Source organism: Phyllostomus discolor, chromosome 6, assembly GCF_004126475.2.
Source record: "Phyllostomus discolor isolate MPI-MPIP mPhyDis1 chromosome 6, mPhyDis1.pri.v3, whole genome shotgun sequence".
Lineage (NCBI taxonomy): Eukaryota > Metazoa > Chordata > Mammalia > Chiroptera > Phyllostomidae > Phyllostomus > Phyllostomus discolor.
Genome location: NC_040908.2, coordinates 169,575,309 through 169,599,810, shown reverse-complemented (window position 1 = coordinate 169,599,810; position 24,502 = coordinate 169,575,309). Strand labels below are relative to the sequence as shown.

Sequence of the window (24,502 nt, the reverse complement as noted above, 5' to 3'; positions counted from 1 at the left end):
CATTTAAAGTCTCACGCAGTCCACTGGTGCCCAGTTCTCTGAGTGCAGAGCCTTCTTGAGTGGACCCCTCAGAGAGCGAGCCCCTCGTGTTCTGGGGCAGGGGGAGCGGGGTGGGGGGGAGAGTGAGCCTGGATTAAGTTCCTTGTTGCAGGAACAGCACAGACCTGGGCTCTCCGAACCGCACGGACCCCTGTTGCAGAGTCAGATCGTGTCCCTCCTTCCCGGGCATCTCTGGGGCTTTGTCGCAGGCAGCGCCTCCTTACAGGACCCCCGGGGCCGGCGGACATGCAGGCTCATTGGAATTACACGGCAGCGAGCACCCTGTCGCTCACTCTCCATCTTCTAAGGTCCTACACCCTCTCCCCTTACCTTCGTATCCACGGGCGGTTATTTAAAAATCCCTTTCTTATCAATCGATGAATCAATTTATCTCCAAACAGTAAAAAAATAAAATAAAAACACCCTTTTTGTCATTTTAGGGTGGACAACTAGCAGGCACCAGATACTTTTTTTGTTAAGATTTTATTTATTTATTTTTAGACAGAAGGGAAGGGAGGGAGAGAAACATCAATGTGTGGTTGCCTCTTGTGCACCCCCTACTGGGGTCCTGGCCCACAACCCAGGAATGTGCCCTGACTGGGAATCGAACCAGCGACCCTTGGGTTCCCAGGCCAGCACTCAGTCCACTGAGCCACACCAGCCAGGGCCAAGTGACATTTTACGTGCACAACACCACGTTGTTAACTACAGCTACTACCTCCTAGGTTGCCCCGAGTCTCTTCATGCAGAACTCTACACACTCTGGACAGGGGGCCGACGTCACTGAGGAGCCGGAGGTGGTGGCCGTGTCAGTAAAGTCGGAAGGGTCACTGCCCAGCTGGTTCTGCAGGCACACAGGGCCACCGCCCTCTGCCCGGGCACCTGCGGGCTGTGTCCTGGGAAAGGACAGTGTCTGGGAGTTGCCCCAAGGCGAAGGGTCCAGACGGGAAGCCTATCAGTCATCCAGACGTCGTGGGTCCCACCCCAGGCCTCATGGAGCACAACAGGGCACCTCTCATTAAGGCTCAGAAAAGGTCAAGTTCTGAAGCCACGAAAGGGAACGAAACACCCCAGCAACGTGGTTCACGGTGAAACAGGAACCAGGAACCCGCTTCACTGGAGAGACAACAGGAACCCAGCTGCCCTTTTCCACCCGGACAGCCTGTCCGGGCCCACCATCGCTGAGGCCTTTCCGCCCCTTGCCGCTGGGGCCCAGCCCAGCCTGCCTGCTCCCCAATCCTGCTGTGAACCCCGGCTGTGGGTGTGGACGGCGCTGGCATCCAGGCACCCCTGTCCGTGATGTGCTGGGTGCCCTGACGGTGGGTGCTGGTGTGGCTCAGCAGCCTGTCACCTGGGTGCCTCCCAGGTCTCCAAGCCCCCACCTGGAGGCCCAGCACGCCCTTGGGAGCAGGGGGACCACAGGGGCCGAGGGTGTTGCACAGCCTGAACTGGCGACACTGGGGGGTGGCTGGGGGTGTCTCAGAAGGGCTGGCCTCTCATCCCTGCCAGCCAGGGGACACACCCACGTGCAGCGTGTGTCCTGAGGGAAGGTTGCCCCAGACTGTCAGGAATCCGAGGGTCCCAGGGAACCAGCCTGCGGACACTGCCGTCTACCGCAGTGACGCCAGGGACTCGGTGGGCAGGGCCGCCAGGGCTGCTCGCCCAACCCTCCCGGCCAATAAAGGGGTCCTGATGCCGAAATGCGAGGTTTGCCCACTGCGAAGAACGCCGTCATAAAGTCCCGGTCCTTTCATGTGAGCCACGTCCCCCGGGCTTCTGCGGCCCCATTTTCCTAAGTGCCAAGCTCGGGCTCCCTCCGCCCACCCCCAGATGACACCCGGCCAGAAGGAGGACCAAGTACCCCTCATGCTCGGCCTGTCCCCGAGGTCCAGCTGGGGCAGCAGGGTGAGGCCCAGATGGGGCCACATGGGACCATCACGGGTAGAGGCGCAAGAGGACACTGGCACAGCCCAAAGGGCGACTGAGGCTGGGCAGGCGATGGTCTCGCGGGCAGGGCCTCAGTCCCAAAAGGGTGTCCCGAGCTCAGGCCCAGTCTGCTGGGGACAGGCGGTCTCCCCTCCACCTCCTAGGCGGGTGTCTACCCCGAGTCTCCGGCCACACCGGGCCCGGAAGGGGCCCACCAAGACCCCGGAGGACTCAGGCACCACAGGACCGGGGTGAACCCTGTCAGACCTGGGGGCCAGCCCCTCTGGCTGGGGTCACCTCTCAAACGCCCTGTTGTGAGCACTCACCCTGCTCCTGGGAGCAACCTGCTGTCTTAGTACTCCTGGACCCCAAACCACAGGGACTCATTCCCAGAATCTGGTGCGCTTGGTGGGACTGAAAGTCCTGCCCCACCCCGCCCCGCCTCTGGTTCGCCTACTGGAACAGATCCGGTCACTAGGCAACCGCCCCAGGCTTCAACACCAGCGTCCCCCCGCATGCTGGGAGTTGTGGTGTGTAGGTGGATGTGGCCGGCGCACTGGAGCCTTGTCCCTGGGATCACGCAGGGTGCTGGGAAGGACAGTCCCTTGATGAGGCCCCGCACAGGGCGAGGGGCAGAGGTCGAAGTCCCTCTGTGTGGAGACGCAGGCCTCAGGGACAGGTCATCTCGTGCATGGGTGTTGAAGTCAGCATGACCCCTGTGGTGGGGGGACAACCCCCAGCCAGATGGTCAGAGATCAGCCCCTGGGGCTGCAATGGGCTGGCTCCGACAGAAGACCAGTTCCAAGCAGGCTTAGAGGAAGGGACTAGGGGTGGACGGGGGGCGTGCGTTCCAGGCAGAGAGGACTGTCCTGCGAGTGACCCCAGGAGAAGGCAAGCTGCTGACAAACTCAGCGTGACCACGGGACCCACGCAGCAACGTCAGCCAGAGTTTGGGACTTGAGGTGCGGGCTGGGGCTGGCAGTTCACCTGAACAAATCAGTAATGCCAGAGACGCTCCCCAGGGTGGGGTAAGGGTGGGTGGCAGGGAGGGTGGAGGCCAGATCTGTGCTCCCACCCCCAGTCCAGCTGCTAGCGGAGGAGACTGGATGAGGGGAGGCCGGAGGGGAGCCAGAGTGGACAGAAGCTGAGTCAGTGACGGGCAGCAGCGTGGAGGGAGGCGGGGCCTAGGGGGCTGGGCACACAGGTCTGGGAGGGACAGGGGACCCTCACACCCTGGGGTGGGGGGGACTTGGGAGGAGATGCCTGTGGGGATGACGCCCAAGGGTCTGGACGGGACAGGCTGGCTAGAGTGGCATGGACTTTGCTGAGGGACTGCGTGGGAGCCGAAGGTGTTCGGCACCCCACGGGAGTGTGGGGCCCCCGGTGAGCACCTCCAAGGACGGGTGCTGTTTGGGGTGAGTGAGGAGGGGGCAGGGCGGGCGCGTTCTCAGGGGAGCGCTGGACGGACGGTGCTGTCATTCCCAGGGACAGAGGCCCCGGGGACACCACAACCTGGAGAAGAGGCCACTCCGGCTTTTGGTCCCCGTTTCGGGGTCCTGTACCCACAAACCACACCCGAGGCTCCCCTGACTCTCTGTGCACCACGTCAGCTTCCCAGGACAACATACCCGAAATTCTCCACCCAACAGGAATGAGGCAACACCATTTCGAGTATAAATTTTACTGGGGTAAAAAAGTTTCTACAAACATGTGACCACACTATGTAAGAGGAATTTTAACACATAAATAAAACTGTAAAAGCACCTATGCTAAAGTGTCTAAAGAATAGTACAAAGGCCTCCATAGCTGGCATGTGACTGTCCCCATGCCCCACCCCAGATAACCTAGTGACAGCTGAGTGCCCGCTGGTTTGTCTGTCATGGACTGACTTATAAGTGTCACCCAAGTATGGCGCTCCCAAGTGGAAGCTGGGGGACATCACAGTGCCTGAGAGATCGACGAGAGCTGCTGGGGTCACACACGTGACCAGCCAGACCTCCTGACCTCTGTTTCTGGAGGAGGCCCTGGCTCCTGGGGCCACCGAGCACACCCAGTGGGTCCCTTTCCAAGCAGCTCAGGGCCCCAGAGTCCCCTGAGGGGCAGCGTGTTGGCCACATGGGCTGCAGGCAGAGGGGCCCCCACCTTGCATGGTCCTCCCCATCGGAAGCTTCCAGAAGAAGCTCCTTGGACACGGAAGGGGCTCCGTCCCATCTGGGATCTGTGAAGGCGCCCACGGGAAGGGAGCTGGGGAAGGTCAGCACCCAGGATGCTGCTAAGTCACAGCTGTTGCCGAAAGAGCTGGCTCCAGTTTGGGGCTTTGCGTCCTCACGACCTAAGATACCTTCCGCACCAGCTCGTTGGTAACATTGTCCAGACGCTCCCGCAGCCGCATCTCACGGAGGGCCGCCACGAGCCCGCAGGGGGACTCGGTGCGCCCCAGCTCCCTGTGCCAGCGCAGCAACATCCTGTGGGGCTGCTCTGTCAGGGTCCCCGGGTCCCCGTGCTCACAGATGACAAGGTTGTTCTCCTCCAGTCCCGTGAACCTCATGAACATCCTCCAGCTAGATTTGGGAACCTCCTGCCTGAATCTGGAGTAGATCCTGTTCGTGACTGAAAAGAGAAAACCACAGAGGAAGACTTGGCCTCGTCCCTGGAAGGCAGGCGTGGCGTGTGCTGTGCGCTCTGAGGGTCCCAGCTGGCAACCAGGTCCAGGGTCCGCAGGAGGCGCTGGGGGCCCAGGCTGCCCTCACAGAAGGGACCAGGCAGGGGGACAGGAGAGCGAGGTAGGACGTGACCTGGCCGGGCTCCTGACAGGCCTGACGCTCATTCACCTGGAGCCAGTGAGCCTGGCAGAAGGGCCAGCGGGGCCCGAGGTGGGAAGCCCCGGGGTGAGGTGTCCACTGAGGCGGCCCCCTCCTGACCAGCGGGACCAGAGCGGCTGTGCGGGCAGCAGGGACGAGGTCTGTAACCTCACTGGGCTCCCGACTGTCTGACCTTTGGATCTGCCACGTGGGTGGTCTCCCTGAGCTGTCAGAGGACGAGAGTACAGGCAGCACACGGTCTGTCGCTGGTGCCGCAGGAAACCCTCACCCCCGTCCCACTGACAGCAGCGCCGCAGGCCCCGGGGCCTCACCAGGCCTGGGTCACCCAGGCCTTCCTACCGGCCACTCACGTTCCTGCTCAAACCGGTGGATGCGCAGTAACGCAGGGCCACCTGCGTGTGTCCTCACGGCCAGAACTGACACTGGACGGAGGCCCGTGTGCCCTCGTGTCTGCAGTGAGTGTCGGACCGCGAGTCTGATGCCCACGGGACATCCCTGAGCTGCCTGTGGGCCCAGGGTCCGGAGTCCCAGAAGGGAGGACGTTGGGTCGTGACGTCACACCTCAACAGTCACTACAAAGGAAGGTTTTGGGGGACTTACCCTCAGGGGACCCGTCCTTCAAAACATACTTTTGTTCATATTCCTGCGGAGAGAAGGGAATTAAACTTTCAGGAGGAGACACAGGGGCGCCTTCCTAGTGGAATCTGCGGAAACAGTCGCCGAGTTCGGGTGGGCGGGGCCGGCGGGGGCAGCGGGGCCTCCACACGCTGTCCGGTCAGTGTCTGGGGACGGGGCCCGGCCTCTCAGAAGGGGCAGAGAGCTCACAGCCCAGCCGCACGCTGGGTCACACTCCCCAGGACACGGCCTGGGGCGGGGCAACACTGGGCTTCCCGCTGCCCTGCCCTGGAGGGACACCAGCCTGCACTGGACGCTGGACAGGCTCCGCACCCTTCTGACACCCTGTGCACACTGTCCCCTTCCTGAAGGTTTCCTCTCCTGAGGGTCCCGAAGGGGACGTCTGCTTGTCCATCAAGTTCTACTCAGCTGTCACGGCCTCGTTACAGCCCCCCATGGAGGGAGGACAGTGAGTGTCCTCTGGGCACAGCTGGATGTGGCGCCTGGGTCCATCCCACAGGGACACGCGGTGCCGTGTGTGCGCCCTGCCTCCAGCGCCCATGGCCACCAGGCCTGCCCACTCCCGATGACACACGTGACACACGGGAGGCGCTGGGCTGGGAGACCTCGGGGGCCGGTGCGCGGTGGAGGCTGAGGGCACAGAGCCGGTGAGCCGGGCCTCCTCCAGGCACCGCCCTCCCAGCGCTGGGACCTGGGAGAGCTTGGTCCCTGGGTCTCGGTGGCCTTAGTGGGCCACCGTTCCCTCAGACAACAGGTGTGGTGGGGGCTGTTACAGGGTGCACTGTGTCCCCAAAGATGTGGGCGTCCTAAGCTCAGCAACTGGGAGTGGGGCCTCGTCTGGCAAGTGGGTTGCTCTAGACGTGACCTGTCCAGATGAGGCCCTAACACAACAAGACTAGTGTCCTCTTTTAGGGACACGGACTCGCACACGGGGACAACGCCACGGGAACCTGAACATCCGCCCCCAGCACAGGGAGACAGTGACATTCTGTCCTTTAAGCTGCCTGGTCTGTGGGGCTGCGTCTCCGTCACCGGGAAACTCGGACAGGAAGTTAGGGGACGCAGGGCAGCACTGCGCACGCCCTGCACGCACACGGCACGTGTGCCCCACACACAGGCGTCCTTGCCGTCACACCGGCCCAGACGCCCCTCACCATGTTTGAGGTGTGGAGGGGATCTGCCCCCCCCAGAGGCACCTGGGTCTGCAGCGCCTGCTGTGGGGTGGCCCTGCCCCCTGCGGGCACCACCGCCTGCAGCTCCACACGGGCCTCAGAGTCCTCAGGGGACCGCACGGCTGCGCCCCGCTGCTCCAGCGGTGGCCTGGTGTCCGCACCGGCAGCTGGTGGGCCGCGCTCTGCATCCTGGGGCAGCAGACTCACTCTGGGCTGGGTGCCTCCCTGTGACTGAAGAACAAAGCCGTGACTTTTGGTGGCAGGGGCCTGCAGCACAGCCCTCCCCAGCCACTTCTGGGGGAAATGCCCTCATCTGGCAGCTCAGTGGGGCTGAGCGGTAGCGGAGAAAACTACTTTGTGGGGTCAGGTGCAGGGTGGCCCCCCAACTCTTCAGGGAGTCTGAGACATGGGGGCTGTGTTTGAACCCAGCAAGACAGGTCTGCATCCAGACCCCTGGGACCCAGGAATGTGGCCTGGTTGGACACGGGGTCTTGTAGACGAGGGAACCATACTGGACGAGAGTGGGCCCTACGTCCAGTGCCCACTGAGGGTCATCAGGAGACGGACCCCCGGGGAAGAGGCCGGTGAGGACTGAGGCCGGTGCTGACTGATGGGTGCCCATGCCAAGGAGCACCCAGGACAGCTGGCCACCCGAGACAAGGTGAGTGCAGGGGCGGGGGGACCTGCCCCCAGGGCCTTGGAGGAAGCTGGCCCCCATATCTCCCACCTAACACCTGGATCAGACTCGTGGCCTCCACATCCGGGACATGGTCAGTTCTGTGTCTTTCAGCCCCGAGTTGGGGAGGACGTTTCGCAGCCCCGGGAAGCCGTAGAAGCACCGGGCCCTCTGCGCCCCCCTGTGCACCCCGAGGTCTAGGCCAGCAGAGTGGGGTCTTCCCCAGCATGGCCACTCCAGGCTCTAGTGGGGGGAGCGGACGTGGCCCGAAAGGCTGAGCTGCTCACGCTGGGGACACGGACGCAGAGGAGGATAGGGGGGTGGGCGTGGGTGGGGCAGGGAGGTGGCGACCTCCTGCAGCTGAGCCTCACCTTGGGCGCTTCCTCCCCCCGCCCCCGCAGCTCTTGCCCGCTGCTTCCTTCTCACCTCGTGCTCTCTCTCCTCATCCTGAGACGGGGCCTTGTTCCTTTTCCATTGCCTCAGCAAGTACACCACCACCACTACCACCACGACCAGCACAATACCCAGCACGATCATGAGCACCATCGTCCAATGCAGTGTGTCCTTGAAGAAGGCCCCTGCGAAGGGGTAGTGGCAGCCCCTGAAGGGATCTCTCTGTCCCCAGAGCACCCAGACTCTCACTGTCACACAGTCAGGACGGTTTTCCTGAAACGTCTCCGCCCCCATGGGATCACATGGAGCATGAGGACGCACACACAGTGTCACTGACCTCCTCTCTGCACCCCCCCACACTGACTACCTGCCCCCCCTCAGTCAGCGGAGTCTGGTGACAAAGAACGAACTCTGGGGCTGGGGGCCTGGGTTCCAGTCCCGGGTCTTCTGCCCGACCAGCGCTGTGACCGTGAACTAATGACGTAACCGTCTGTTGCTGCGTCCTGATCAGGGAGAGCATGAAGTTAGTGCTTATGCAGTGCCTGACGCAGGGTGAGTGCCACGCAGGTTTCATTCAGTTTTGAAAACTGAATAGTTTATTTCATCCTGTTTACAGCCAAAACAGCCCCTATGCGGCTCCTGTGGATGGTGTCCGTCCCGTCCTGTGTCTTGGCGACCTGCCCGCTCCAGCACAGCGAGCAGGCCCGTGTCTCTCCTGCAGGGCAGCACCCACTGTGCACTGGGTCCCCTCTGGTGGGCACCCCCAGGCACTGCCCTTTGTCCTGGGGTCATTGGTTTAAAAATAACTGGTCAAGAGGTCACGTCCCACCGCTGCAGGCTGGCCCGTCAGGTGGTCCCCAGAAGTGGGTTTTGTATCAGTCAGTGAGCCGTTCGGATACAGACGGCCCTGCGCCCCCACAGCACTTGTGCCGACCCACACCAACACCATCCAACACCCGGAGCACAGACGGCTACGGGACTGTCTCCCCACAGCCCGCCACCAGAGGGCGCCCACCACCTCGTTTGTCCTGCTGCTGCCAAATTCCGAGGTGGAAATATTTCCGTTTGGTCAGATTTGGCATCTTCCTGGGAGTTTTACCTTCCTGGGAACCGATGATTCTTGTTTTTGCTCTTTTATCCACCGTATTCCTTTCTATTGTAAGAACATTAGCCCTTTCACTGAGATTTGGGTTGTCCCTATTTTCCCCACCTGGTGTGTTTGCTGAACTTTCCCATCTGCCCCCATGTCCCACGGCCTGACACCGTGTGTGGCAGGCAGGAAGTGCTCAGAAGGTCTCTGTGACATAAACTGTTTCAGGGGAAGGAGCCCCACATTCCCGCTCTGTGCCACACAGGGACCCACTTCAGCAGGAGAACCCACTGCCTTCCCCAAGGGGCACCAAGCAGGCCAGGGCAGGGGGCGGGGCACTCACCTGGGATGCAAAGCCTGACTGACCTCTCCTGGCCCAGCAGGGGGTTTCTGATGACACAGGAGACCCCCTCCCCAGAGCCGCCTTCCAGGATCACAGAGGCTGAGGCTGCATAAAGGCCCTGGGGGTCTGCAGCCACAGATGCTGCCTCCGAGGGCAAGCTCTGTCCCCTGGCGTCTGTCCACTGGATCTGGGGCTGCGGGTACCAGCCGGCAGACGTGCAGTTCACGCGGATCCCTCCAGCCTCGTAGCCCGTCATGTCAATGTGGGGATGAGAGCCCAGCGCTGGGGAGGAGAAGTGAGCTGAATCGTGGGGAGACCTCTGTACTGGTGGGGTGTCCTCACCAGGGAGGGGCGCCCACACTGACGAGCCCAGCAGGGACTCACCAGGAGCTGCTCCCAGAGTGGGCTGTGCAGCAGAGACTGATCCCCGAGGGGCCACTGCCTGACCCTGGCTACACGCTCGTGCTGGATCCAGGGGGCTCTGGGCCAGAGCAGAGGCTGCTTCCCCAAATCCCCTTAGAGACTGCCGCAGCCTCCCCTCCCCGCTGCCCCAGACAGGCTGGTCCCTGGCAGAGCCCCTCACCCCTCCCAGGGCAAGCATGGAGGTAGTGCCCCTTAGCCTAATTGGGTTGCACCCCACTGCGCCTGTGCGAGCTGCCTGTCCTGTGGGGGCCGTGTCCTCCTGTGAGCAGGAGGAGACACACTGTGTCCTGTGGCTGCCCGAGCGGTGACTCGTATGCCAGGCCCCTTGGGAGGCTCTTGCTGCCCTCACTGCCAGGCTGCCCGGCTCTCCCTCCAGGGTCTGCCCCGGAAGTGTCCACAGCGAGGCTGTGCAGAGGGGAACCTGTCCCATGGAAGACAGCGGACCTGGGGCCAGGAAGAGGGGAGCTACTGCCACCTGTCCCCCATGCCCCTGAACACACGGAGGGGAGGCAGCCCTCTGAGGACCTGAACACACAGAGTCCTGCAGGGAGGGCTCCGTCGGGGGAGCTGAGGTCTGCAGGAAGGGACAGCAGGCTGAGGAGGGGCCGTGCGGGGACAAGGCCAGGGGGCCACACCGTCCCTGCTCCACCAGCCCCCACGCACTGGAAGCCACAGGGCAGTGCTGTGTCCGGGGAACTCGAACTGCAGCACTGAAGCCCGGACACGGGCTCGTTGGTGGGACAGCACCTCAGACAAGGCGCTTCGTCACTGGGGTGGGTCAGGGCCACGTCAAGGCCATGGAAGGGTTGGGTGACAGCACAGAGGAAACAGGAACCGTGTGCAGTGACCCACCTCTCTGTGCTGGCTGTGAGTGACCAGTGACACCTGCACCATCCTGACCGACTCCCACCCAGAGCCCAGCACTTCTTCCACACACCCCCAAACTGCACCAAGTCCTCCCTGACGCCCCCTCTCTTGAGTCACCCCGGTGTCCCCGTGCCCAGGGGAGCGTCTTCCCTCGCTTCACCGAGGATGGACACAACCTGTTCACCTGCAGCTGTGTTCCCGGGGGTTTGGTGGGGGACGCGGGCCCCACAGATTGTCCCTGCAGGTCAGACCCCTGGACTCACAGCAGCGGGCACCTGAGGCCCCACAGCCAGGGTCTGAATCACACTGAACCCAAACACCCATGTGCCACCCACTGCAGGGAGGGCTTCTCCTCCTTCCAGTTCCCGACCTCCTCTCCCCTCTGAGACAGGTGGGCGGCATGGGGGACTCTGTACTGGGTGCAGGAGGAAGTCACCCTGGGGGACCCCTGGGTGTGTCCCGGGCCTCAGAGGCGCAGAGATGGAGGCAGTGAAGGGCCGATGCTGGTGAGCAGCGCACGTGCTCTGGGGTAGGTCTGCAGCCTCTGCCCTCGCCCAGGGAAAGGAGCCTGGAACAAGCCTGAGGCTCACCTGCCACCTGCAGCTCCACCTGGGCTTTTGCATAGAAGTCTCCATCTTGGAAATAACACAGGTAGGTTCCATTGTCAGAGACGCTGACATTGCGAATCTGGAGAGCGGCCTTCCCCGCAGTGACGTCCTCTCGTGAAATCGAAGTTCTCCCTCGAAACTCCTCTGCCGGCGTGTCCTCCTGCCCGTGTGCGTACCTGTGCACTACCTGCCTGCGGCCCGGTCCCACCCACATCAGCTGCAGGGCCTCAGCGCTCATCTCCGGGGACAGGTGACAGGGCAGGTCTGTGTCTTCACCCACCATGGCCAGGATGGGCTCGGGGGGTCCGACCACAGCAAACTCAGCTGCTAATCAGAAGGGGGGGCTCTGTCAGACTGAGCAGGCCCAGACACCCAGGGGGTGTCCCAGGCAGGAAAGGGGAGGTGACAGACACCTAGATGGGAACTCAGTCCTCACACAGGTGCGGTGTGGACAGGCCTTGCAGGGGTGGGCGGAGTCTGGGTTCTGGCTGGGCCCGAAGGGAAAGGATTCACACACACAGACGCACAGCCGGTCCTACCTGAGCAGGGGCTGAGCAGCTGGACCACGGCGAGGCACACAGGGAGGGCAGGCAGTCGGGGCACCAGGCACCTCCCCATCCTCACCTGCTGTGCACAGAGAGAGGCCAGCAGGGGTTGGGCAGCAGGGACCCCCTGGAAGGAGGAGGAGGGTTCCACGTGGAGAGGCTGCCTGCCCAGGGCCGACCCGGGCTCCACCGCCATCACTGGGGACCCGAGAGCCTCCTCTGCAAATGTCCCCTGGGGGTCTCTTCTCCTTGGACCACACCATGGAAATCAGCCATGAAATGTGGGGCGGTAATGCAGGTACCTTATCCCTCGCCAGCAGGGAGCACTGGGCTCTCCTGTGGGAACTTGCTCAGAAGCCCCCCACTTGCTCACACTTCCATGCTCCAGCCAGTGCGCACCCCCAGCACCACCCTCTGAGAAGGCAGGGGACTCTGCTCTGAGTCCCCTTTCCCACTGCTGCTCCCTGCAGGCCGCTCTCCACACAGCAGCCAGCTTGTCCTGCCCCCTCACCTCTGTCCTGCTCAGCCCCACAGGGTCCATGTCACCCAGGGCAGAAGCCCAGGGCCTTGGCACCCTGTGCTTTAAATTATCTGAAAGTTCTAAAGTATAAAAGTTTCCAGAGTGTGGAACACATTTCCACATCTTTTGGAGGATATTTATTGTTTTTCATTCCTACCACAGACCATTTTAAAATATAAAACATAAAGGAATGAAATTTAAATAACTTAGAATGGTAATTACATCCTGTGTCTCGTGTGAATGTGAACTCCTGTGGATGCATTTGGCCACATGTACTCAAGGGGGGACCCAAAAAGAGAATTTACGTATAAAAATTGTGTTTTTATTCTCACACCTTTACCCTTCAGTCACCCTCACATGCTCCCCCTTGGATGGGGGACACCCGTGGGGACGTCCCTCCACCGCCCTGAACACTCTCTGGACTCGGCGGCTCTGACGCCTCTTAGAGCTCCTGCCGTTTTGTTTCACGTCTTACACGTTGGGACGTTTCCCTTTGTGGACTCTTTTCATGTGGGAAAGAAAAATAGTCCCTCTGGGTGAGATGGGGGGAATAGGGAGGGTGGGGAACGCAGGTTCGGTGAACAACTGCTCAACATTCTGCAGGTGTGGGCAGGTGGGCTGGTAAATCACCTGTCGGAAAATGGGCCACTGCTCTGGGAGAGTCGTCAAAAAAATTCACTGAAGCCTAACGCAGCCTCTCACAACAACGCCAGCTGGTCACTGATGCAGATGGGCTCCTAGAACTCTTGCCCTAGAGGGGGGAGTCTGGAGTATAAGGGACACACCCTCCAGAAGGTAGTTCCTGTGTTTTGTTTTGTTTTTTTCGTTTTTGGCTCTGTCCCTCCAGGTATACCAAATGTCCTGAAAAAGTTTTATCCTTAGCCCCACAGATTATATTAGCAGGAATTGCTTTTAAAGAGAAACTGGCATTGACACAAAAATTCACATTTAATGCTGTTCATCTACAATACTAAAATCTACAAGAGCACAGTGTATAAATTGCATCCAATTTTGTTATAATTACTTTTTTAAAGATTTATTTATTTCTTTTTAGAGAGGGAAGGGAGGGAGGAAGAGAGAGAGAAACATCAATGTGCGGTTGCTGGGGGCTGTTGCCTGTAACCCAGGCATATGCTATGGCTGGGAATCGAACCTGCGACACTTTGGTTCCCAGCCCGCGCTCAATCCACTGAGCTATGCCAGCCAGGGCTTTGTTATAATTATTAATAAAAATGTGTTATTAAAAACATAATTCCTTCCCTGGCTGGTATGGCTCAGTGGTCCCAGCGCCGGACTGGGAAGGAAACGGTCACTGGTTCGATTCCTGGTCAGGGCACATGCCTGAGCTGTGGGCCAGGTCCTCAGTAGGAGGCACAGAAGAGGCAACCACATACTCATGTGTCTGTACCTCTCTTTCTCCCTCCCTTCCACTCTCTCTAAAAATAAATAAAATCTTTAAAAAAACTAATTCCTAGGCACACAGACACACAACACGCAACGGTGAGAAGCCGAAAGCTCCCTCTCTCCGATCAGGAGGAAGACAGACGCCCACTCTCACCACCTCCCCGCACCAGAGTACTGGGAGTCCGAGCAACAGCGGTCACGCAAGACAGAGACAAACAGCAAACACATCAGAGGGAGAAGGAGCCTTCGCACCGCTCGCAGACGGCAGGACGCGTTACGTAGGACCGTTTCAGGACCCAAAAATCCCGTGAGAACGTGGAAATGAAGGCAGTGAGGTCGCAGGACACAACGTGGACACCACGTGCACTTCCGTGCAGCAGTGACGGGTAACCAGAGGGAGGTGTCGTCAGCCCCTCCTGCGGTTGCGTCCGAAAGCAGAAAACACCCGGGAACAAGGTCAACCAGAGAGCGGACAGCCTGCGCCCTGACGGCTGGAGGAACCGAGAAAGGAGACGAAAAGGGGACATGCGACGGGGGACACACTGAGCTCAGGGTCGGCAGGAGCAACACTGTCACCCGGTCCTTGCTGCCCAAAGCCAAGCCCAGACTCAGGCTGTCCTTGTTGAAACGCCGATGGCCTTCTCCTCAGAAGAACGAGGAACCCTAAAATATATTTATTTTACATGCTTTTCGGTTTATACCTCACTGAGGCAGAGACGTCAGGGGAGAGGCTGCCGCCTCTCTAACTGGCCTGACCCCCTGCTCAGATTTAAGCCCCCTCCCCCCAGTGCAGGGGACTGTGGGCGGAGGGTCGCTGCCCCGGTGGCAGTGCGGGGTGGGAAGGTGGCGGAACCCCAGGCCCCTTCACAGACTGTGGGGCACACAGAGATGCAGGGTGAACCCTGTGCGTTCCTCTCTCGGACAGCTGCCCTGAATCCGGGGGGGCCTCAGGGGGACCCCTTCACCACAGACACATGTCATCCTCGTAGACACGTGTCCTGGCAGCCCGGTCACCCTGTTCACCTGTGACACCTGCCCTTCAGGTGATTCCTAGCAGCAAGGTAGATGCAGGGCAGGCTGCAGAAACCAAAGGACCCCCGCACCTCACTGCGCCTACTCACCCTCCTGGCACTGGGCACATGGCAGGCACGCCGTCTCTGGGTTGCAGTGGATGGTGAAGGAGCCAGGTTTGCCCAGGCTGCACTCCGTGAGTTGGTCCATGCCGAAGGCTGCTGGCTTAGGGGCCTGTGGGGTTGTGGGGAAGGTACAGAGGTGATGATGTGGCCCAGGGCACAGACCTCCCCTGATCCCTGCCGCCTCTGCCTGAGGTGCCACAGCACCTGGGGGCCTGTCCCCAGCACAGCACCAACCCTCAGCTCCTGTCTCCTTGGAACCCTCTGCACGGAATCCCGGCTCCATGTGTCCCAGGGACTGGGGACCTGACTCACCCTCAGCTCTTCTTAAGATGCTGCAGCTCTGGGAAGAGGGGTGCTGAGTGGGCACCCCAGAGCCCACGCCCACTCCTCCCCCCAGGGCCTCTCTGCAGCTTCCGGCACGGGCGCAGGGGCAACACTGGTCGTCCAGAAACAGGCGTCCGCCCCGTCCCATCAGAGATGATTTTTAGCAAATAAAACACCCGGCTTCTTAAGAGAAACTTTCCGGCCACCCTCCAAGGGGTGGGTTTGGGTGTGGCAGCACCTGCAACTCCGTCCCTACGCCCCGCCCCGGGCTCCGGCCTGGCTCCTCCGTAGGCAATCCCGTCCCCACGCCCTGGACTCACAACCACCCTTCCCCCACAGACACCCCCAAAGACCCGCAGGCAAGGAGTCCGCAGACAGGCTCCACAGAGGCCCGAGCAGAACGTGGATAGTCTCCAGTCCCCTCAGAAAACTGGGGACCCCCCTGAGGTTCCCCAGCGCCACCATCACCTGCAGCAGGGCCGGCACCCAGCCGAGCAGAGGCAGCCCCCGCCCCGGGCACCTGGGACCCTCGGCTCAGCAGGGCTGGAGGAAGGCGCTCCGCGACCGCCCGAGCACTGGCTGCCCGGAGACCAGGGGTCCCCAACCACCGGCCGAGGACCGGTCCCATTACGGGGCGTGTTAGGAACCCGGCTACTGGCAAAGCTGAGCTGAACTCCGCGTTCTGTTCCCCACCCCCACCCGGGCTCTTCCATAGAGCATCTGGGGTCCGGAGGTCAGAACAGAACGCGGCGGGTCTCCCCCTCCCCCACCCCCGCCGGACGCCGCTCAGAGCGCTCACTTTGCCCGCGAAGTTGTCCACCCGGGGCAACACCGGCCCGGCTGTAGGGGTTGCCCTCCCCGAGCGCCCCGCACCCACCTGCGCCCGGACGAGGAGCGGCGGCCAAGTCGGGAGAGGGGAGCGAGGAGATCGGAGCGAGCCCCGCTCGGGAGCAGCGGCGGAGCCGGGTGTCCTGGTTTCAATTACGCGGCTGCCCGCGTGGGTCCTCCAGGTCGGATCAACGGCAACGGGAATCACAGACCGGTGTAGGGCGGACAGGCTGCACGAGAGCGCCTTCCGTACGACTCCGCCCCTAGGGCCGCAACTGGGGCATTACTTCTGTTCCCGCACGCGGGTTTCCCACGGAGTCACGTGCAGCCAAGACAGGAAGCGGATGCTAAAAAAAAAAAAGCGCGCCACTCTTTAGATGGCCCGGGGACCGATCGTCCCTGAGCGCAGGGGCCTGAGACTCAGCGGAAAAGCACCGGATGGCTTCTGGACTGTTCCCCTTCGGGGCGGCTCCGGGTGGGGGAGGGGGCGCAGCGGGGAGAACCCGGAAGACCCGGCAGAGGCCCCCCCCCCCCCCCCCCCCCCCGGGGCGCCCGGACCGCCCCCAGCCCGGGCTGTCACTCACTCTCCTCCAGGGGCTCCGACTAGTAGCTCGCACCGCTCGGGGGCCCGCTACACACGGGCTGGGATCTTTCGACTTGTTGAGAAGACACAGGTGGTAGACAGACCGGGGAACGTGAAACAGCTCGCGACCAAACCACCGCTGTCTGCGCTCTGGCGTCGGGAGAAACAGGAAACGTGTCAGTGAAGTCACACGCCGACAGAGTTTCCAGCAGACACCAGACCAAGTCCAGACAGACCGACCCCCCCCCCCGTGCGCTCAGGAAGGACAAGAAAGCCCTCGGTCGGGGCACCTGCACCCCGCAACCACGCCAACACTGCTCACGAAGGGGAGACAGGGACCCCCCTCAGTGAGATGCACAGACGGACAGAGCAGCCGTGTGTGCGCACAGACACATGCACACCCACCCACTGGAACTCGTCACCACAGGACGGAGGACCTCTGCCATCGTAGGACTGTGGACACACCGGGGGAACAGGACTCAGTGAGGCACGGAGACAGAGACACCCCCCAGGTGACCCCATGTCACATGCACCCCAAACACCACCCAACATCATGAGACGTCCCCTCTGACCCCACCAGGGGATCTGTCGTCTTCAGACCGTGCAGGCGGCTCTTGGCTCATTGTGAGTTAGTTTCTGCATCTGCTGTGACATGACCGCACAACTCCTCCTGGGCCTGGGGACGTCCAGGGTCCCCAACACCACTTACTCAAAAGATGTCCTTGTCACAGATGGGGTTCAGGGTTTGTTTGTTTAAAAGTGTCCCCGAGTCCCTGAGCAGGAGAGTGAACACCACCACACGTGTCTGTCTGCACCTACGACTGAGTGTCCCTCGGCCACACAGAGATGTGACGCCCTGGCAGGTCCCACTGTGACCCAGGGCCTGGGAGACACAGACCTGAAACAGAGAAGCCGGGCACACAAGGACACATGTCACTGGATTCTGTGTCTGTGACCCGACCTGAACAGGGGGTCCGTCCCAGAAAGTAACTCGGGGTTGCTGGGGGCCGAGGGGGAGGGGGCGCTGCTGGTCCCAGGGCTGATGGGAAGGAGCGGGAACGGCACCGGCCCTGTCAGACGGCTCCCCCGGGGTCACGGGGTCTCCTCTCCTCAGACAGACCCCTTAACAACAGGACCGCCTCTCACCTGGACCGGGTGGGCCCCACACCGTGTCCGCTGTGGAGTTGCACTGCTGCAGGACCACTGTCCCCTCGGGACACCTGGGGGTGGGGGGACACAGCTTCACTGTTCCTGCTTCCACGTCTCTCCAGCCCCAGGCTCCCGGGTCCGCACTGTCACCAACAGAAGGTGTCTCCGTGGGGTGCTCCCCCAGCCCACTTTGGGGAGCACTGTGTGCTGTGATCACAGACCCCACGAGGGGCCCACGGTCACAGGAAGCCCCAGCCTCACCCCAGAACCAGACCTGGTCCCACCAGGAGGACGGTTGACCTGTTTCCCCCCGATGGACGTCCATGGCCGTGTGTGTGGGCCTGGGAGCTGGAGGGGAGGGGTCCGTCCAGCTTCAACAAAGGCTGGGGACCCAGCTGCTCCCTCCTCCCTGTTGCCAGCTGAGGGCGCACCCTCAGTGCAGCGCGGTCTGACGCCCTGGGCAGGTTCGCTCAGGCCTGGAGGAGCGACTCACTCGCTGAGGACCCTGTGTGGGTGCTCCCAGCCCCCCCCCCCCCCCCCCCGCACTGCACAGCAGGGTGGCACCTGTCCAGGCCTCTCAGTCACCGAACCTGGGCTTCCTCCAGCCCCAGGTTCCCACCTTCCTTCTGGGGAGCTCAGGGCTTATTCTCGGACCTCACACTCCAGATCACAAAGGGAAAAACGCTAGAGACTCTTCCCGTTTCAACAGGGTTTAAGGAACCGAAAGCCCGTCCAGCCTGTCCCTTGGGTCTCTTGTGACCGATGCGGGGACCACGGAGAAGAGGGGTGCAGCGCGGCTAGAATTTGATGTGGAGCCGAGGTGTGTGTAAGGTTCTCTTAGACCCCGCCGAGGAAATAAACAGCCAATTAGCCATGGAAAGAGGCAGATGAGCTTTATTTTGGAAGTTTGTGCTCCCGGGCGACGTTTCCCCATCCGGAGAAGGGGCTAAGAAAAGACCGCGGGCGAGAAGGGAAAGGCTGGGAATTTTATATGACTGGAATTCTCGGGGGAGCCAAGGATTGGGTCTTGGTGAACAAAGAAGCAACTTAGCATTGGTGGCTCCTGGTCTGACGTCAGTCACCTCTTCTGGGTCAGAGTTCAGTTGCCATATTACTTGTAGTCCAAATGGTGGCCATATTTGTAGTCCAAAATGCTAATTGTAACTAGATTCCCACTTGTCCTACCCTGCCCATCCTGACAGTGTGGTCTTTTTAGGAGGAATTGCCAGCTCCTGGTCCCTCTGCCCACCAACCCCCCACCCCAGCCCCGCCGAGCTCAGAAAGCACCTTGAGAGGCGGATCCAGGCTCCCCAAGGCAGTTTCCTGTTTTGCTCTCTGCTGAGGGCGCAGCTGGGACAGAACAGGGTTAACCCTTGCATCCGGGGCATTTCAGTCTTAGGTCAAAGTTCACAACCACCCTTCCAGCCCCATGACCCACTGAGTCACTTGCAGTCCTGCCAAAGACATGTGAGGAAAGTACCCCCAGCTCCCGGAGGGGCAGTGTTCACACAGTAAGAAGCAGGCCCAGGAGACAGGGGTCCCATCCACTGTCCCCGAAGCCAGCTGAGGACGTGGACCCACAGGGCCTGGGTGGCCCGACCGACTGCCCCTCCCTGCCCTGCTGCCTGGCCCATGTCCTGCTGTGGTTCCTGTGGGACTGTTACAGGGTGCAGCCAAGAGGGGGACCCCAACTAGGCATTTGAAATGGGATCCAGAACTTAAGGTGTACAGGAGATTTTAAGATGTCTTCACCCGGACCCACCAGGTGTGGGTTGGGGGAAGGGACAAGTGGAGCAGGGCCAATGAGAGCTCTTTCACATAGCAACAGCTTTGTAGCTGACCTCTGGTGTGGTCATTTAACATATCTACAGCTTTTGACTGGTCGCTTAGATATGTTAAATAGCTGTGGCCAAGCTGTGAGCCAGGGGAATGGAAGTAACTTCCCCACCAAGAGGTAACTGGAGGGCAGGTCCCCCGAGTTACAGCACTTGCGCGGGAGCTTGGAGATGAATGGCTCCGAGACATGGGGCCACACCTGCCCAGACTCAGGATGGCAGCCCTGTAAAGCTGGAAGGGTATGAGTTCTGGCATGTGAAGCCGAGTGTGGGAGGAGTCGGAAATGGGGCTGCAAAAGAAGACTGGCACGGGGATTTAAACCCAGATGCAGCAGCCATTGAGGGAGAACCACGCAGCCCTGCAAGAGAGAATCACCATGCGGCTTTAGCAGAGAACCGCCACACGGCTTTGGCTGAGTGGTGCCCCCTGCCCCCCCTGCAACCATTGTGCAGGGGGAGAAGCACATGGTTTTGGCTGAGTGGGGGGGACTCCTGTCGCCCTGGGAGAGAGGACCATGTGCCTTTGCCAGAGTGGGGACCTCCTCAGCTTTAGAAGGGGGAACCACCACTTGGTTTTAGCAGAGATCCCGGCGACTCAGCTGAGGGTGCCAGGCACCCAGCGAGGTCTCAATAACCAGAGGACTGCCTGAGCCATGGACTTCTATTTCCTTTCCTGAGATACGGTACTCTGGACTGGGCAAAGGGGGAAGGAAGAAAGGACTGTGTCTGTTTGTGGGTGTTGTAAGGAACTTTAGGATTTTTGATGAAGACATTAGGTCACTACTTTAAGTTTGTACAGCATTAAATGAACATTTCCTTTCCTTTTCACAAATCTCTGGCATTGAGAGACGTCTTTCCTCTGGCGGCGGACATAACCGACATGGGGGCATCTTTCAATAATAGTATATCGTCCCAGACCCCCTTGTTTGTTCTGTAACAGGACCACCATCCCCAGTGCTCTGTCCCCAGGGCCAGAGTGGGCAGCCTGCCTCTGCTGGGGCAGCCCGGGGTGGCAGTGAGGGAGGGTGGGGCAGCGGGCACAGACCCTACAGCCCGCTGCAGAGGGAGGCCGTGGCCCCCGCCCATGGCTCAGGAAAGACAGGGGAGAAGCGGGAGAGGAGGGGACAAGAGGGACCCTGGGGCCCGGACGTCCACGTGTTTCCCCCTGACCCCCAAGGCCCAGGGCAGGACGGGGTGGGACAGGGTGCTCACCGGTGGGCACTTGAACTGCTCCCAGCACTGGGCTCTTGTAAACTGTGCTGCTGTGAACGTGGGGAGCAGGGCACTTTTGGATTGGGGTTTCAAGGTTCCTAGGGTGTGGTCCCCGCAGGGGGGGCGCTGGGTCAGAGTCACATCCCCCGTCAGCTCCCCAAGGACCCCCACACTGTTCCCACGGGGGCGGTGCCCGTCTGCGCCCCCACCAGCAGGGCACAGGGTTGGCTCCCTCCGCCCCCCACCGGGCCCGCCCCTGCTGTTGGTGGGCATGCTGGTGCGGCCTGCTGGCCGGCGGGAGGCGGCCCCTCACTGCTGCGGGACAATTCTGACCTGCGGGCACACCTGCCCCAGTGTGCGGAGGTCCCGCTGGGAACGACCCGGTTCCTTCCCGTGTTGGAGGGGACTGGAGGAGGGCAGCCGGGGGCTTCGTGATGCAGCATTTAAAGTCTCACCCTTTTCCTTCAGCGGGGTCGCAGAGAAGTTGGGTGAAAGCAAAGAACAAGTGACGGGTGAGTTCCCAGAGGGCCCCCAAGGGCCCCTGTCAGCCCCAGGTGCTCTGGACCCCAGCCCGCCGCCGACTCAGTACAGAACCTGGAAATCAAACCCGGGCGGAACCGCCGGCGGGGAGCAGGTCGGCCCCCCGGGGGGGCTGCTGTGTCTCTGGAAGGGGACTTGGGAGAAGTCCTCCTCTCTCTCAGCTGACTGAAAACTCGGTGTGCTCCTCACTCACGGGAACGGGGCAGAGAAACCCCGAGAAGAGAGATGTCTGTTCACCTGGGAGAGTCCGGCAGCAGACTCACCCAGTGACGCTCCTTCCCAACCAGGACTGCCGACCAACCACACTCACTGTGACAGGTGGAGAAAGGAACGGAAAAGAGGAAGCACAAGCCATCAGGAAGACCGAGGGGAAGAGCAAAGGCGGGAGCAGCGGCAGGTCACAAGTAAGTAAGAAACCACTGAGAGACCCCAGACCCCACTTTAGAATCTGAGGACGGACGGGAGCCACCACCTTGAAGAACAGCTTCACCGGCTGAGCGAGCCGTGGCAGGGGGATCGTCAGCTACCTTGAAACACTGAAGTATGACACCGCCTGGGGGCCCTCGTGTCCGAGGGACGCTGGTGCAGGTGTGGGGGAAGACGGCCGTGGGGGTCGGACACGGAGACACCGGGATGGCGGCGGGTCTCCCCCACTGGAGGGGGGCCCAGTGGGACAGGGAGGCCGCGCCCCCCGCCCCGGCACAGGACGGTGCGGTAGCGAGTCGCTGGGGACAATCGCTCCATCCTACGTCCCGAGTTCCCAGGAGGACAGACGTGTGTTTAGGACGAGAACAGACTGCAGAAGCTGCTTCCTCTGAAAGGAGAGTGTCGTCATGGCGCAGGAACCCGGACAGAGGACAGACGGCCCGAGGGGGGGCGGGAATGCCAATGCCACTGGCTTTGTGGGGGGCACGCGGTGCTGGGACGGAGGGGTCTGCGTGTCCCCAGGATCTGTCCTACTCTAGGGAGCGACCGCTGGGGACTGAACGTGACCTGAGCTGACTCTTGTTCGGAGGGCATCTGCCATGGGGACGCCAAGCAACCCATGAGCTCTGACCATCACGCTGCCCACAGGGGCCCCCAAATGCAGGTGGGGGTTGGAAGGCTGTGCGGACCCCAGGTACGTCACAGAAGCTCAGCTGGGAGAACGTGGGCCGGGCATTGTGGCCCCTGACCGCGTCGACAAACAGGGATGGGACTCAACCTCATGACACCCGAGGACTCAGGACCTGGGGACCCCCGAAACCAGACTTTATGAACAGAAGCCATGCCCCTCTGTGACAGTGGCAGGAAACCCTCACACCTCTGCTACGAAGCCAGCGTGGGCTTCAGGCTCAGAGTTGGTCCAGTGTTTCCCGCCCAGGGAGTGAGAATAGAGTCGGCGGCCTCGGCGGAGCTGACCTGTGACACGAGAAATCAGGGTGCCGACGGCCCCCCACCCCGTGGGAACGGCTTTGGCCCGCGCTCTGTTCCGGGCACAACCATCGGGCTTTGCGTTTCCCTCTGTGCTCTGTTCCTGCTGCTGACCGCACGGTCTGGGAGCCAGCTGTGTGGGCCTGGAGGCAGCACTTCAGGAAACAAACTAATGAAACCAAATCTCACGGATCCACTGGTGCCTGGTGACCCTGAGTGCAGACCCTTCTTGAGTGGACCCCCTCAGAGAACGAGCCCCTATTGTTCTGGGGGAGGAGGAACGGGGGAGGAGAGTGAGCCTGGATTAAGTTCCTTGTTGCAGGAACAGCACAGACCCGGGCTCTCCGAACCGCACGGACCCCTGTTGCAGAGTCAGATCGTTTCCCTCCTTCCCGGGCATCTCTGGGGCTTTGTCGCAGGCAGCGCCTCCTTGCAGCGCCCCCGGGGCCAGCGGACATGCAGGCTCATTGGAATTACACGGCAGCGAGCACACTGTCGCTCACTCTCCATCTTCTGTGGTCCTGCACCCTCTCCCCTCACCTTCGTGTCCACGGGGGTTGTTTATAACCCCCTTCGTGTCATTGTAGTGTGGGTAATGGGCGGGCACCGGATTCCTCCACTTAACAAGGCGCCTGACAAACACCCACGTACAGTGATGTCTGAGCCACTGCACTTCTCAGTAGCCACGCAGCTCGCTCTGCCAGCGCAGCAGCATCCTATGGTGCTGTTCCGCCACGGTCCCCGGGTCCCTGTGCTCACAGATGACAAGGTCGTTCTCCTCCAGTCCCGAGAACCTCATGAACCTCCTCCAGCTAGTTTCGGGAACCCCCTGCCCGAATTTGAAGTACATCCTGTTCGTGGCTCAAAACAGTAAATCATGGAGGGAGCCCTGGCCTCGATCCTGGAAGGCAGGCGTGGCGTGTGCTGTGCGCTGTGACTGCTCCAGCTGGCAACCTGGGCCCACGGTGGGGAGAGGCCCTGGGCACCCAGGACGATCTCAGTGAAGTATCCTACCGGGACAGGAGTTGCAGGTAGCATCTGACGTGGCCGGGCTCCCGACAGGCCTGGGGATCATTCATGTGGAGACAGTGAGCCTGGCAGAAGGGCACCCAGGGCCCGAGGGTGACTGGTGAGTTAAAGCCGCCCCCTCCTGTGCAGCGGGACCAGAGCGGCTGGGCGGGCAGCAGGGGCGAGGTCTGTAACCTCGCTGGGTTCCTCCACTTAATAAGTCTGACCTTTGGATCTGCCACATGGGTGGTCTCCCTGAGCTGTCAGAGGACGAGAGTACAAGCAGCACCCGACTGTCACCTCAGCTGCAGGAAACCCCACCCTCGTCCCACTGACAGCAGCGCCGCAGCCCCCGGGGCCTCCCTCACCAGAGGAGGATATTTTTCCAGGGATTCTGGGGGTGTCCGGGCCTCATGTCCCCTACTGGAGAGAAACCGCAGCCCCTTCCCCACTGAGAGAGTCCACTGCCTGGTGCCACTAGTGTCCTCATTTCCTCCCCTGGGCGGTCAGGGGTGAGGGAAGGGGCTGAACTCACCTATCATACCCATCTTCATTCTGGTCCCGGTACAAAGGTTTTTGGTACCTGGGCTTTCTCTGCCCTGCAGGGAACCACGTGTGGAGTCAGTGACAATGTCACCAGGGACCCCAGGACACACAGGGACGGGGATGGGGACTTACGGAGCGCATCCTGCAGCCTCTCTGGAAATAAAGAGAAGAAGGAAGTCCCATCAAGGATATGCAGAGGAGGAGCCGGGTGGTGGGCGGGGCAGGGAGGTAGGGACCACCTGCAGCTGGGCCTCACCTTTGATGAGTCGCTGCAGCTGCCACTCCACCTGCAGCTTTGCCAGTGCTACATCTCTCTCAGCTTCTGCTCTCTTCTTCTGGGACAGGGCCTGGATCCTCTTCCGCCGTTGGTGCAACAAGCACGCCACGCCCACCAGGAGCTCCCCAAGAACCAGCACCATCACTGTGAGCACCACCTTCCAAGGCAGTGTGTTTCCAAAGAAGGC

At 61.3% G+C, this 24,502-nt stretch overlaps 1 protein-coding gene across 1 annotated transcript in view; it reads right to left on the bottom strand.

Annotated features, from left to right (window-relative positions):
• Positions 1-6,756: 6,756 nt before the first annotated feature.
• The window catches only part of LOC118501403 (butyrophilin subfamily 3 member A2-like), a 110,270-nt gene continuing 92,524 nt past the window's right edge, over positions 6,757-24,502 (bottom strand). The window contains exon 6 of the mRNA XM_036029846.1: positions 6,757-6,826. The gene's annotated coding sequence lies outside the window, so the exon portion shown is untranslated. The remainder of the gene's footprint in view (positions 6,827-24,502) is intronic.